Genomic DNA, 10,979 nt, shown 5'->3' on the forward strand with positions numbered 1-10,979 from the left:
ACAATCTGTGCTCAATGGATTAAAATGGAACATACGTTATGTTCTGAATTCCTTTCAAAAAATGAGGTTTTTTTTTTTTGCCTATATTACTGTCTTCTCTAGAACTATTTTCTAGAGATGACTTAGCACCAGTAAAAACCTATGATCAGGAAATGCTAGTATGAGACAGGACTGCCCATAGAAAGTCGAGAATATGGAAGCAAGTGTCTTATCTCTATACCATAGATTTGAATTTTTAAAGGTAGATTTCTTCAATTTAAATTCTTATGGAATTATTGATCTGCTACATGTAAGATGAACTCTGTTGCAAAGGGCAAAAAAGCAAAGTTAATTTGCTGACCTAATTATTACTAGCATTAGGTGACCCACCTGAAAGGTTCTGAAAATATGTTAAATTTTTAAAATAATGGTATTTGAGGAAAACAAAAATGGTCTTTGAGGAACACAAAAAGTATATAAATAATCCTACACACTACATATTGACTTTGCTAAAAGAAAAACTATTTAGCTATAGAAACAATACTGAAAAGACCTATACTCTATAATCCTCTCTGCAATGTTATCTATCTAATGATTAATGGCTAGGTTTCCATTATTCTTTGTGCTTCTGGCTTTATTATACAGACTGCACAAAAACTGCATGCGTGTAAAAGTAAAGTGTATTTATTACCTCTAGGGTTAGAGATTTCATATACACACTACAAAATGTTCTAAACATACCTTTTATTCATTCATTCATACTGTTTAACTGTAACCACAGCAGCTGGATTTACATTTTAGTAATGTTATTTGTATTACTTATAATATCAGGAAAAGTTCTGAGGTTTACTGGGTGATTGATAAACAAATGGTGTTTATTAATATGTTAAAATATTATTTATGCAGATAGCACTTAATACTAACTAGTAGAGCAAAATATTCTACAACATTCACATTAATTCACTCAATAGATTAAGATAAAAAACATTTAGGAAAAATCAAAGCAAAAAAATCACAGTTAATCCAGTAATAAACATCGGGAAAATTAGCACTATATTCCTTTTGAATGTGAAATACAGACACAGAAGAGTATTATCAAAGTAACTAAAAAAATATTAAGTAGGAACTTAAAACAGAAAAGGTACAAAGATCATTTTACATAAAGCAGCATCAGTTTTATGGTATTATATTTAACCTCATATTTAAGGTGTTTTCAAATATGATCCATGCCAATTTTCTAATTAGAAAGAACTTAATTATGAGCATGGACTACTTTCAAATTGAAAATGTAGGCTTCTTCACAGGAAAGGGTAAGGAAAATACAAAGAAGTCACATGTTTATTTTGTGATTAAAAAATGATGATGCTTTGTTTATTTCATCCTTGGTCTAAAGAGTAACAGTAAATTAAACAGTAGGAGAAATTATTTCCTTTTCATTCTATTTGTTGAGGAAAAATAAGTGCCCCGAAGGAAAAACCTAACAAAGCAAAATTCCAAATGTAAAATTACTTCTAATTATTTAAGCTATATGTCTAATGTAACTACAAGAATTTGCCTGTTCTATTTGAAAGATTAATACTTCAAAAAATTAAAGTTGACTAAACAGAAGGTGCTCAATATGAAGCTAACATGAAAAAGTTACAGGGAAGAAAAGCTACCTTGAAAAGCACAGGATACCATAGGATATATTTTGCATTTTGACTATTTATTGATGCCTACTAGGTTCCATGTCAGTACAGTACTAACATAAGAAATACAGATAATGTAGTTAAAACTACCATTCAAGACATGTATTAGTATACATTATTTTTCTAAAGAAAAGTCCTAGGCTCAAAGAGTTTGAGTGATTAATCTAAGGTCGCATATTTATAGCCAGCAATACAACCCAGCAGTTGAACTTAGGCTCATCTGACTTTAAAAAGCCCAGGTCTTTTCTTACTAAGCCTCAGTGAACCTCACCATGGTAATCTTAAGATATTTAGTTAAAGGGGTAGAGACTGACAAGTTGACAAGAGAGATCAACTCAAAATCAAAAAGTAACATTTTCTTCAGTTGCTAACAGAATTAAAACTAAGTAAACTCCCCTCATCTCCTCTTTCTCCAGTTCAAATCAGAATTACTGTTTTTGTTGATTTGTCTGACTAAGCAAAACTTGCCTGGTGTGAGAACCATGTTCTCTGCAAGGTCAAGTTGCTGATTTCAAGTTTTTGTTTGTATTGGCAAGGATTTTCTCTCATTGATAGGGAAAGGAAAATCATTCACTGAACTGCCATTGGCTCTATACTGATGAAACAGGCAGTATCTCTGCCTGCCCAGCGGGCAAAATGACAAGAAGCAAACCTGTGACGTGCTCAGTTTTGCTAACACCTAAAAGGTTAACATTAAGATAGGCCAAAAGAAATTTTCCTTAATATAAGTGTTAAGAGTAAAACTTTAAGCTAAAACTCAAAATAATATTATCTATTAATTCAGATAGAAGTATGGTTAATAAACTAGGGAATAAGTAGAATTTAGTAATCAAAAGGACTCTTTCACACACTTTTTTTGGGGAGGGGGCAGTAATTTGCTGTCATTCTCCCAGAACCTGTCTTCTGCACCAGCCAAACAGGCAAGTTAAATGGTCAGAACTACCCCCCAGAAATGTTCAAGACTCTGCTGGTAGCACTAATCTCTGTCATATATCTAGGAATGTGGCATTGCTTTGACTTACTGTTTTGGCAAGACTGGGTGGGGGGACCGGTTGCAGGCATCACACACTTTGATGGATTAATTCTTTTGAATAATTTATTGGTTACAACCAGCATTCATATATTTCCACCAAAATCTTTGTTAAATTCTACATTACTCTTGCTTCTCTCCTGTCTCTTTCTCTGCAGGACTTTCCCAACCTCTATTATCTGACTTCTGTGACTTATACTAGGACTGTTTTTTTCTTAAGTGAAGCAATGATACCACTTTCTTTAACAACACAATTAAAATACTATAAATTCTTACAATGCCCTCATCTATGTTCTCCCTGTTTCTGGATAAATCAGACTTTCTTTCTGAAGCCACTCAAACTGACACTCTGTAGGAATATTCCTTTTTAGTGGTAGGTTGTTACAGTTCAAGACAAGCAAAAAAAACCCCACAAGAATATCAGAAATACTCAATTGTATGTATTTCTATCTCATTTCTAAAACAGTATTGTAACACATCAAATTTGAATATAAAGCAATTTGCTCCTATATACCTTTGAAGAACATTTTTTAAAAAGCCAAGAAATATTTTATATAAATGACTGCATGTCTTAGAACTTGAGGAAATCTTAGGTTTTAAGAAAGCTAAAATTACTATTTATTAGGCAGAGGATAACTTGCCACAGAACAGGAAAAAGCTGGCTGATGCTAAGATTTAAACATATGAAAAATGGTTACTGTTAAAGTAGGGTGGGGTGCGATGTTTTTTCTGTGAAAACACCAATATTCCCCACATCACAAGAATGTAACAACGTGACTGAGCCATTTAATTCATAAAGCCAGTATAATTCTATAGTTTCACTGAAAGTGCCTTAAAGAGAAAAATAAACTTATCTTTTAACAGTTAAGGGCATATAATTATGCATGAATTTTTTTTCTATTCTTTTTATAAACAGTGCTATTCACTTTTTCACTTGAATGTCAACAACTGCATAGGAATAGGTTAATAAATGTGCCAATCTAGCTGCAAATAACTGATTTCTTCCTTTCAATTTCTATGGTATTTTTCAAATTTTTGGTTAGATTAAAAAAAAAATGGCATTCAGGAGACCTTGCCTGACACCTCAGTCTGCGCTTATACTAGAGATTCAAAGACTTAAGCCCAGTAGTCACTTTTCAAACTCAGAAGTGGCTTACCACCAAAATGAGTTGTGATACACAGAAAAACTAAGAACCATTCAACAATTAACACACAATATTTCTTGAGCTCTTAAGCAGAGACCAACCACTGAAGATATGGTGATCAAGACTGAAATGAAAATAAGCCATGGTCTGTCTCTGAGAAGCTCAGTTAGTAATCTTCCAGAATAAAAATGAAAAACAAATACTTCAATTTGATTGGCTACTCTCCCCTCAAAAAAACTCATCAACAATTTGCACTTTTATCTTTGTAAAAGTTTTCCTTAATACTTTGTGAATTCTTTGGATTACTCCCTTCACACAACAAAGGAGTAATAAATAATGAAAAGAGCAAACATTTATCGAATGCTTACAATATGCCAGGCTGTACTAAATGTTTCACAACTATTTGCATAAATTGGAATCTTAATACACTATTGTGTGTATTCGTCAAGATGCTGAGATCCAGCTCGTCAACCTTAATAAGCTATGTCACAATGTTGTCACCAGAAAAACACTGTAGATTTATACCTGATACCACATTGACTAGGCAAGTGTACCAATTTCCCAGAGAGTACTAGTGGCTAAGTTACAGGTGCATTTTAATTAACCTTATGCTGTCAGACAAGAATGTTTTAGTTTAAGTGAAATATATATTAAACAATGACCCACAGTGTTAGGAGAGCTTCTTGGAAGGGTCACCAACTTTAACTATGTTTGACAGAACTTTCTGAGAAGCAGTAAACAAAAATGTTACAACTTACCCAAACCCTTCTATATAGCAGATAATTGACACAAATGTATAATTTGTAATCACATCACCCTTACTGATATCACACTCCTTTTAGAGAGAAGAAAACAAGTTCAGAGAGGCTACAAAATTGTTATCCTCTGCAAATCACAAAGCTGGTCAGTGGCAAAACCAGGATCGTGGACTCGATTTTCTATTGAGGGGCAAAGCAGTTTTCTGAAGTACTAACAATAGGAATCTATCAGTGCACTGCTAAAGTACAAACATAGTTGTGTTCCCAAGTTATAAAGTATATTCTTAAAGAAAAAACTTATGTAAGTTTGTTTTTGAAATCAAGGATAGTATCCGTCAGTTCTGAAAACAGCAAATAAACAATGTCCATTCTCCAATCCATTTTTGTTTTTCTCCACAGTACTTTTTCATCCCAGACATACTACATTTTACTCATTTGTTTTTCACTACTAAATGTAAACAAAACAAAGGACAGAAATTTTGTCTATGTCAGTCACTGCTGCCATCTCCAATATCGCAAAGGTCTCTGGCACATAGTAAGTGCTCAATATGTATTTGTGAAGTGAATGAAAGCTTGGCGCCCAGTAGGCATTTGGTACATGTTAGTGTCTTTTTCTTTCCTTTACTATGAAAGAAACACTAAAAAGATATTAAGTTATTAAAGGTCAAAAAAAAGTCATCGTTCCCTTGATAACCAAATTTTGAACTGAAACAGATGATTAGAAATACAATAGATTAAAATTTTACATAAAAAATATTAAGAAGGAAATAGAAAAGACATTCAGCAATTTATCAAGCATCAAGAGATAAGGGGGGTCTACATAAATCATATTTTGAAAAAATGCACTTTTAAGTGCCTAAACTTTAATCTATTTTCATAGGTATGTTTTGTTGATATTAACATCTATGATTTTAGTTTGTGGCAATTCTGACTTGGATCTCCTGAAATATCAACTTGTCAGCTGACACTTTTTACTGTGCTTTTAACAGTAGCTCATTCCTTTTCTGAGGATTAAGAAATTAGAAACCAAGCATATTCTGTAAAGTGACTCAATAAAAATCAGAGTGAAAAGTCTAAATGAAATGCTTAAATTTAATGCTAGAAGGTCAGTAGTATTACTTGGTATTAAACACTGTGTTTTGAGGAATGGAATATTTAGAAAACAAAGAAAAAGAAAGCCATTCTTAATCTATGACTCCATCAAGATCACAGTCAGGTTTAGTGGTCAACAAAAGAGAATGCTGAAAGTACAATACTAGCTACCCTAGGAGTACTTTCTCAGGTTTTCTAGCTTTCTGATTAAGCAAGTGTCCTTGATTTTATAGGACCAGAATCATAAGAAATGAAATATTAAACTACTGTAAAGTGTTTTCAAAATATGAGCCAAAGGTAAATAATATGTACATACATTTAAATTTCACATAATTTCCTTACCACTTTGATACAGGTTTATTTCATTTTTTAATAAAGATTTTGTTTGTTAGAGAAAGAGAGAGAGCACAAGCAGGGGGAGCGACAGGCAGAGGGAGAAGCAGGCTCCCTGCGGGATTCAATCCGAGGACCCTGGGATCATGACCTGAGCCACAGGCAGATGCTTAACCAACTGAGCCACCCAGGCATCCCTTGATACATAAGGCTTCAAATAAGATGACATACATATGGTCAGAGTCTTTCAAAAGATTCAGAGCAAATCTCCTTAGTACAGTTCAGCATGATCATTTTCTTATGCCTGGCAGCCACCACTACCCACATCTACATATTTCTAGCTACCTAAAGCTGTTCATCTAATAATCCTTTATCTTCTCCTCATTACTATTTTGCCCCAATCTTCACATTTGCCTCTGTAATTACCTCAAAATCCTTCTATTACAGACAGTCCCAATCTCAGATGGATCAAATAAAGATGACATAAGTGAAACAAAGGAAAAGTGCTACCACTGTTCTCTGGGTCATGGGAGGCTGACCAGGCAGAGATATAACAGAATTGAAGCCTTTCTGAATTACAGTTTAATTTACAAACTTTACATATTGGAAAGATTATCAGATACTTTTTTCTAAACGATCTATAAAAGACAAAGATTCCCACTTAAAGTATGTTGATGATTGTTAAAAAAATAAACATTTAGTCTTAATCAATTTATGTATCTTAAAAAATGTTTAGAAAATTCAGACATCCCTCAAGGAATTTTTGGCATGTAATGTTTAGTTTCATGTAAAGGACCTACATTACACCTTTTTTCAAAATACAGCGTGTTCACAGATATATGTGTACATTTCATCCTGAACAGTATTTTGAGAAAAGAATTTTCCTTACAGAGAAAATGACAAATAGAATAAACTTTTATTTGTATCATGTTAAGATAATTACCCATATTACTAATACTAACGAAGGAATACTCATTAACATAACTGGGGATCTGGGCAGTGTCTACCTAACTCTGCACAGTTTAAGCCTCATTTCATTAGATGTAATAATTGTATGCAAATCTTAAAACAATCCTCAGCTGAAGGCAAATCCTTCTTTCCACTAAAGAGAGGTCCAAATATAGATGTTATTTCAATCAAACAGGATTGATTTAAGTCAAAATGTATTTTTCAGGAAACTGGTTATCAGATGAGACTCCCATCATTTACTTTTTTTTTTTTTGAAGATTTTATTTATTTGACAGAGAACGCAAACAGGCAGAGAGGCAGGCAGAGGGAGAGGGAGAAGCAGACTCTCCACTGAGCAGGGAGCCTGATGTGGGACCCGATCCCAAGACCCTGGGATCATGACCTGAGCCGAAGGCAGCCGCTTAACCAACTGAGCTACCCGGGTGCCCTTTACCCACTTCGTAATGAGTTACAAAAGCACAGACTCTACTACTTGACAGTTCACTAAAGAGGGGTGAATAATTGCAGTTCATCAGTGTCCTATGAAAATACTTTTAAACTCAGAAAGTTATTCCATGTACCCAAGAGAAAAAATGAAATAATGGAGTATATTCAGTGAATGACTACTCATGTAATGAACACATTCAACTTTCAGTTGATTCTTTAAAGATTTAAATCATAAGACCCTATATTAGAAACTGATTAGAGTTAAAAAAAAAAAAAACCCCAACAGAAGTTCTGAATCATTGGAATTTTTGTTCTATTTCCTGTTAACACACTGATGGTACCATCACTCAATATATTTGTTTCATACACGTTTTTAAATACTTCAGGATCCCTTTTAAACTAACTTGGCCCTAATTTAATTTGTAACTCATTTATCTGACAATTCCTTCCATTGTTTCTAATTTAAGTGCTCAGCCAAAACATACAATAAGATGAAAAGCATGTCTTCCTTTATTAGAAAATGCAATGCTTTCAAACTAAAGTTTCAAACTGCAGGGTTTATTAAAACCAATCACTATTTCACTGCCACAAAAAAAGAGTGCCAATACTCTGCTACTGTAGGAAGAAAAGTGTGGCAACCAGTCAATACTGTAAAAACTGAAAGCAAAAATTCTATTCCATGCCCACCAAAATTCCCAGCCAAATCTGATATTGCATAATGAGCAACATTCTCTTCTGAGTGAGCTAAAGCACAGACCAGTTCCTTTTATAAAGTGAATCAACCTGACCCTAAAATTTGACACTTTACAAACTTACCTAAAACAGACAAAATGGATGCAAAATTATACTGCCTCACTGTTGCCTCGAATACGACCTTAGCGTTCAAGAACTTTCCAGTGAATAAAAAGCTCTTGAAAACAGCCTCGCATTGGGGACCTGAATTTCATGAACTACTGAGAAACCCCTGTGAAGCTGCAAATTCCCTCCGCTCTCCTGGAAACCCCTCTTATCAGAAACATTTGAAGAATTTCTCCACAACAATTAAGCGGACTTGAAGAATGGAAACCTAACATCCCAAATATACTATATATGGAATGAAACGTGGCCAAACACATAAATACAAACTCACACGGTCTCTGAGACTTTGGTATACAACTCTGCCCGAGCAATCCGACAGCATCAGCAACAGAAAGATACACCTGTCACCTGTTCAGCAATATCCAGACCCTTTCAGCCTCCCTGCTACAACCACAATCTTAGGGTTGGAGGTCGTATGGACAGAACACTAGAATTATCCAGTGAAATCGAGGGGGCCACATAATCACAGCGGGGCTTGCTCCCCATTTCAAGAAGGCTGCAGAAAACCAACACTGCAAAGGGAACGAAGTTCTCCCCCCGTCCCCACACAACTCTTTCAGTCTCTCTCCCCAACACCCTCGCTAAGTCACCTTTATCTGGACCACGGCTCCCCAAAAAGTTTTCCTTTCCCCCACCCCCATCTCACACATGCCTGAGGGGCGGGCCGGGGGCACCGGTGCAGGCAGGGGCCCTCCCCACCCCCTGGCACCCTCCCCTACCCGGGGCTCTCCCCAGCTCCTGACTCCAATGAATGCCCCCCTCCCCCTACACACATACTCCCCGGAGCCCAGGCCCGGCCCGAGGCTCCCCACCCCCACCCCGTCGGGAGGAATTGGGGGGCCTCCCACTCTGCTTCGCCACTGGGGGAGGAAGGAGGCGGAGGGAGGAAGAGTGAGAGGAAGAAACGGACGCCCCGCAAGGGCCCTGCGAGTCAGCAGAGCCCCTTCCAGACGAAAGGGGGGGGGTGCGGGGAGCTGAGGGGAGAGCCGGGACTGGGGATCCCGCCGAGGCCCGGCAGTGCTGTCCGTTTACCCTTCGCCGCCGCCGCTTCCCCCTCCTCCTCCTCGGCCGCCGCCGCCGCCTCTCCCACTAGGGCAGCCGTCTCCACCGTCGCCGCTGCCGCCTCCACCACCACGGCTGCCGCCAGCGCCGCCGCCGCCTCCGATTCCACCCGGCAGGGGGGACACCTCAGCCCTCCCTCCCTCCCCGCTCAGCCCCTCCGATCGGCCGCCGCCGCCAACTCCCTCCGGCCGCTGCCGCCGCTGCTCGTGGCTGAGGGGGAGGGGAGGAGAGGGGGTCGGGCTGGGTCGCCCCGCCGGCGGCTGCTGCAGATCAAAAACGCTGGCTGGGTGGCGTCGCCGCTCCCCGCTCCTCGGCTCCGGCTCGCTCGGCCTCCTTACCTCCCTCTGCCCCCACCCCCCTCGCGCTCGCCTGCCCTCCCCCCACCCCCCCAGCTCTCGCTCGCTCTCGCCGCGGCTCCGCCAGCCCAGTGCAAATCAAAATACTGTCACACAATATGGCGGCACAGCCGCCGGCAAACACCGCGAGATCTGCGGCCGCTGCTGAGGCGGCGGCTGTGACGAGGCCTCCCCCAGCCGGCCGGCGGCGGCCGCAGCGGCGGCGCGGGGATGCTCTTTCTCCGCCCTGCACCCCTCCCCCGACACCCGCAGACTCCACGCCCGCCTAGCGAAGGCCGGAGGGAGAACCCTGCTCCGCGACGCGAATTGGCGCTGGCCGCCGCCGGCGCAAAGAGCTCGGGGAGGGCCCGGGAGCCTACGTTTTTTCCCGACCTCCCATACTCTGGAGGGCTGTGTGTGTGTGTGTGTGTGTGTGCGTGTGTGCGTGCGTGCGCGCGCGCGGAGAAAGTGCAAATTCCCCCAACCCACGGGGGCCGGTAGCAGTTCGCGCTGAAAGGCGAAAGGAGCTCCAGTTCCGTCTGCACGGCCCGTCCGGAAGCGGGCGGCGGGACCTGCTCCGGGGCGGTTGCGCCCGCCGGGGGGCGGGGGGGGCCTCGTGCTCGGGGCCGGGGGGACGGCCCCGGCGCAACGGTCGCTCCGCGCCTCCCGTGGGCCCGGGCCGCCGGGGGCAGCAGGTGGGCCCGCGGCGGAGGCGGCGTCCGGCTGCCGTGGGGCCGGGACACACCCCCTTGGAGCCCGGCGGCGCCGAGGCCGCCGGCTGACGGAGGTGACCGGGGCCAGAGCCCCGTCTCTATAGAGTATGTGGGAGAAGTCCTGGAAGCCTCGGCACTGCCACCGTCGAGACTTGACTTGAAAAGAGTCGGACTTTGAATTTTCTAGAGCGCTTGGAAAAAAAAAAAATCTAAATGCTGCAAGGGTTTTGTTGTTTCGATTTTATTTTAATTGCACGTTCCTAGAAGTCCTAGAAGCAGAGCCAAAGACACTTTAACTTGGGGGGAGAAGGGGAGACTTGTTTCTATCTTCTTAAAGAAATATTTGTTTAATTTCCCCTGGTGTGTGTGTGGGGGGGAACGTGTTTAACACTCAGACATTTCTCACAATGTAAAATATTTATTTAAAGATTCTAGTACTTTCATGGTGTCCAAAACACTACGGCATTTTTCTGTCCCTGTCCAAAATGTCCACATCCCTGCCAGTTTCTTCCTTGAAACAATTCTTACTTATTCCCCAGAAAAATCCTGAAGGACCATTTTTATTTTTGTTTCCAGAATGAGCGCTATAGC

General features: G+C 40.4%; 1 protein-coding gene across 3 annotated transcripts in view; it reads right to left on the minus strand.

Annotated features, from left to right (window-relative positions):
• Window positions 1-9,677, minus strand: part of TAB2 (TGF-beta activated kinase 1 (MAP3K7) binding protein 2) — a 90,507-nt gene extending 80,830 nt beyond the window's left edge. For all 3 annotated transcript variants that reach the window (XM_028103211.2, XM_088023844.1, XM_088023845.1), the window contains exon 1: window positions 9,311-9,677. The gene's annotated coding sequence lies outside the window, so the exon portion shown is untranslated. The remainder of the gene's footprint in view (window positions 1-9,310) is intronic.
• Window positions 9,678-10,979: the final 1,302 nt, after the last annotated feature.

This window comes from Eumetopias jubatus, unplaced genomic scaffold (genome assembly GCF_037043125.1).
Source record: "Eumetopias jubatus isolate StellerSeaLion01/CBP00866 unplaced genomic scaffold, mEumJub1_p1.0 scaffold_6, whole genome shotgun sequence".
Classification (NCBI taxonomy): domain Eukaryota; kingdom Metazoa; phylum Chordata; class Mammalia; order Carnivora; family Otariidae; genus Eumetopias; species Eumetopias jubatus.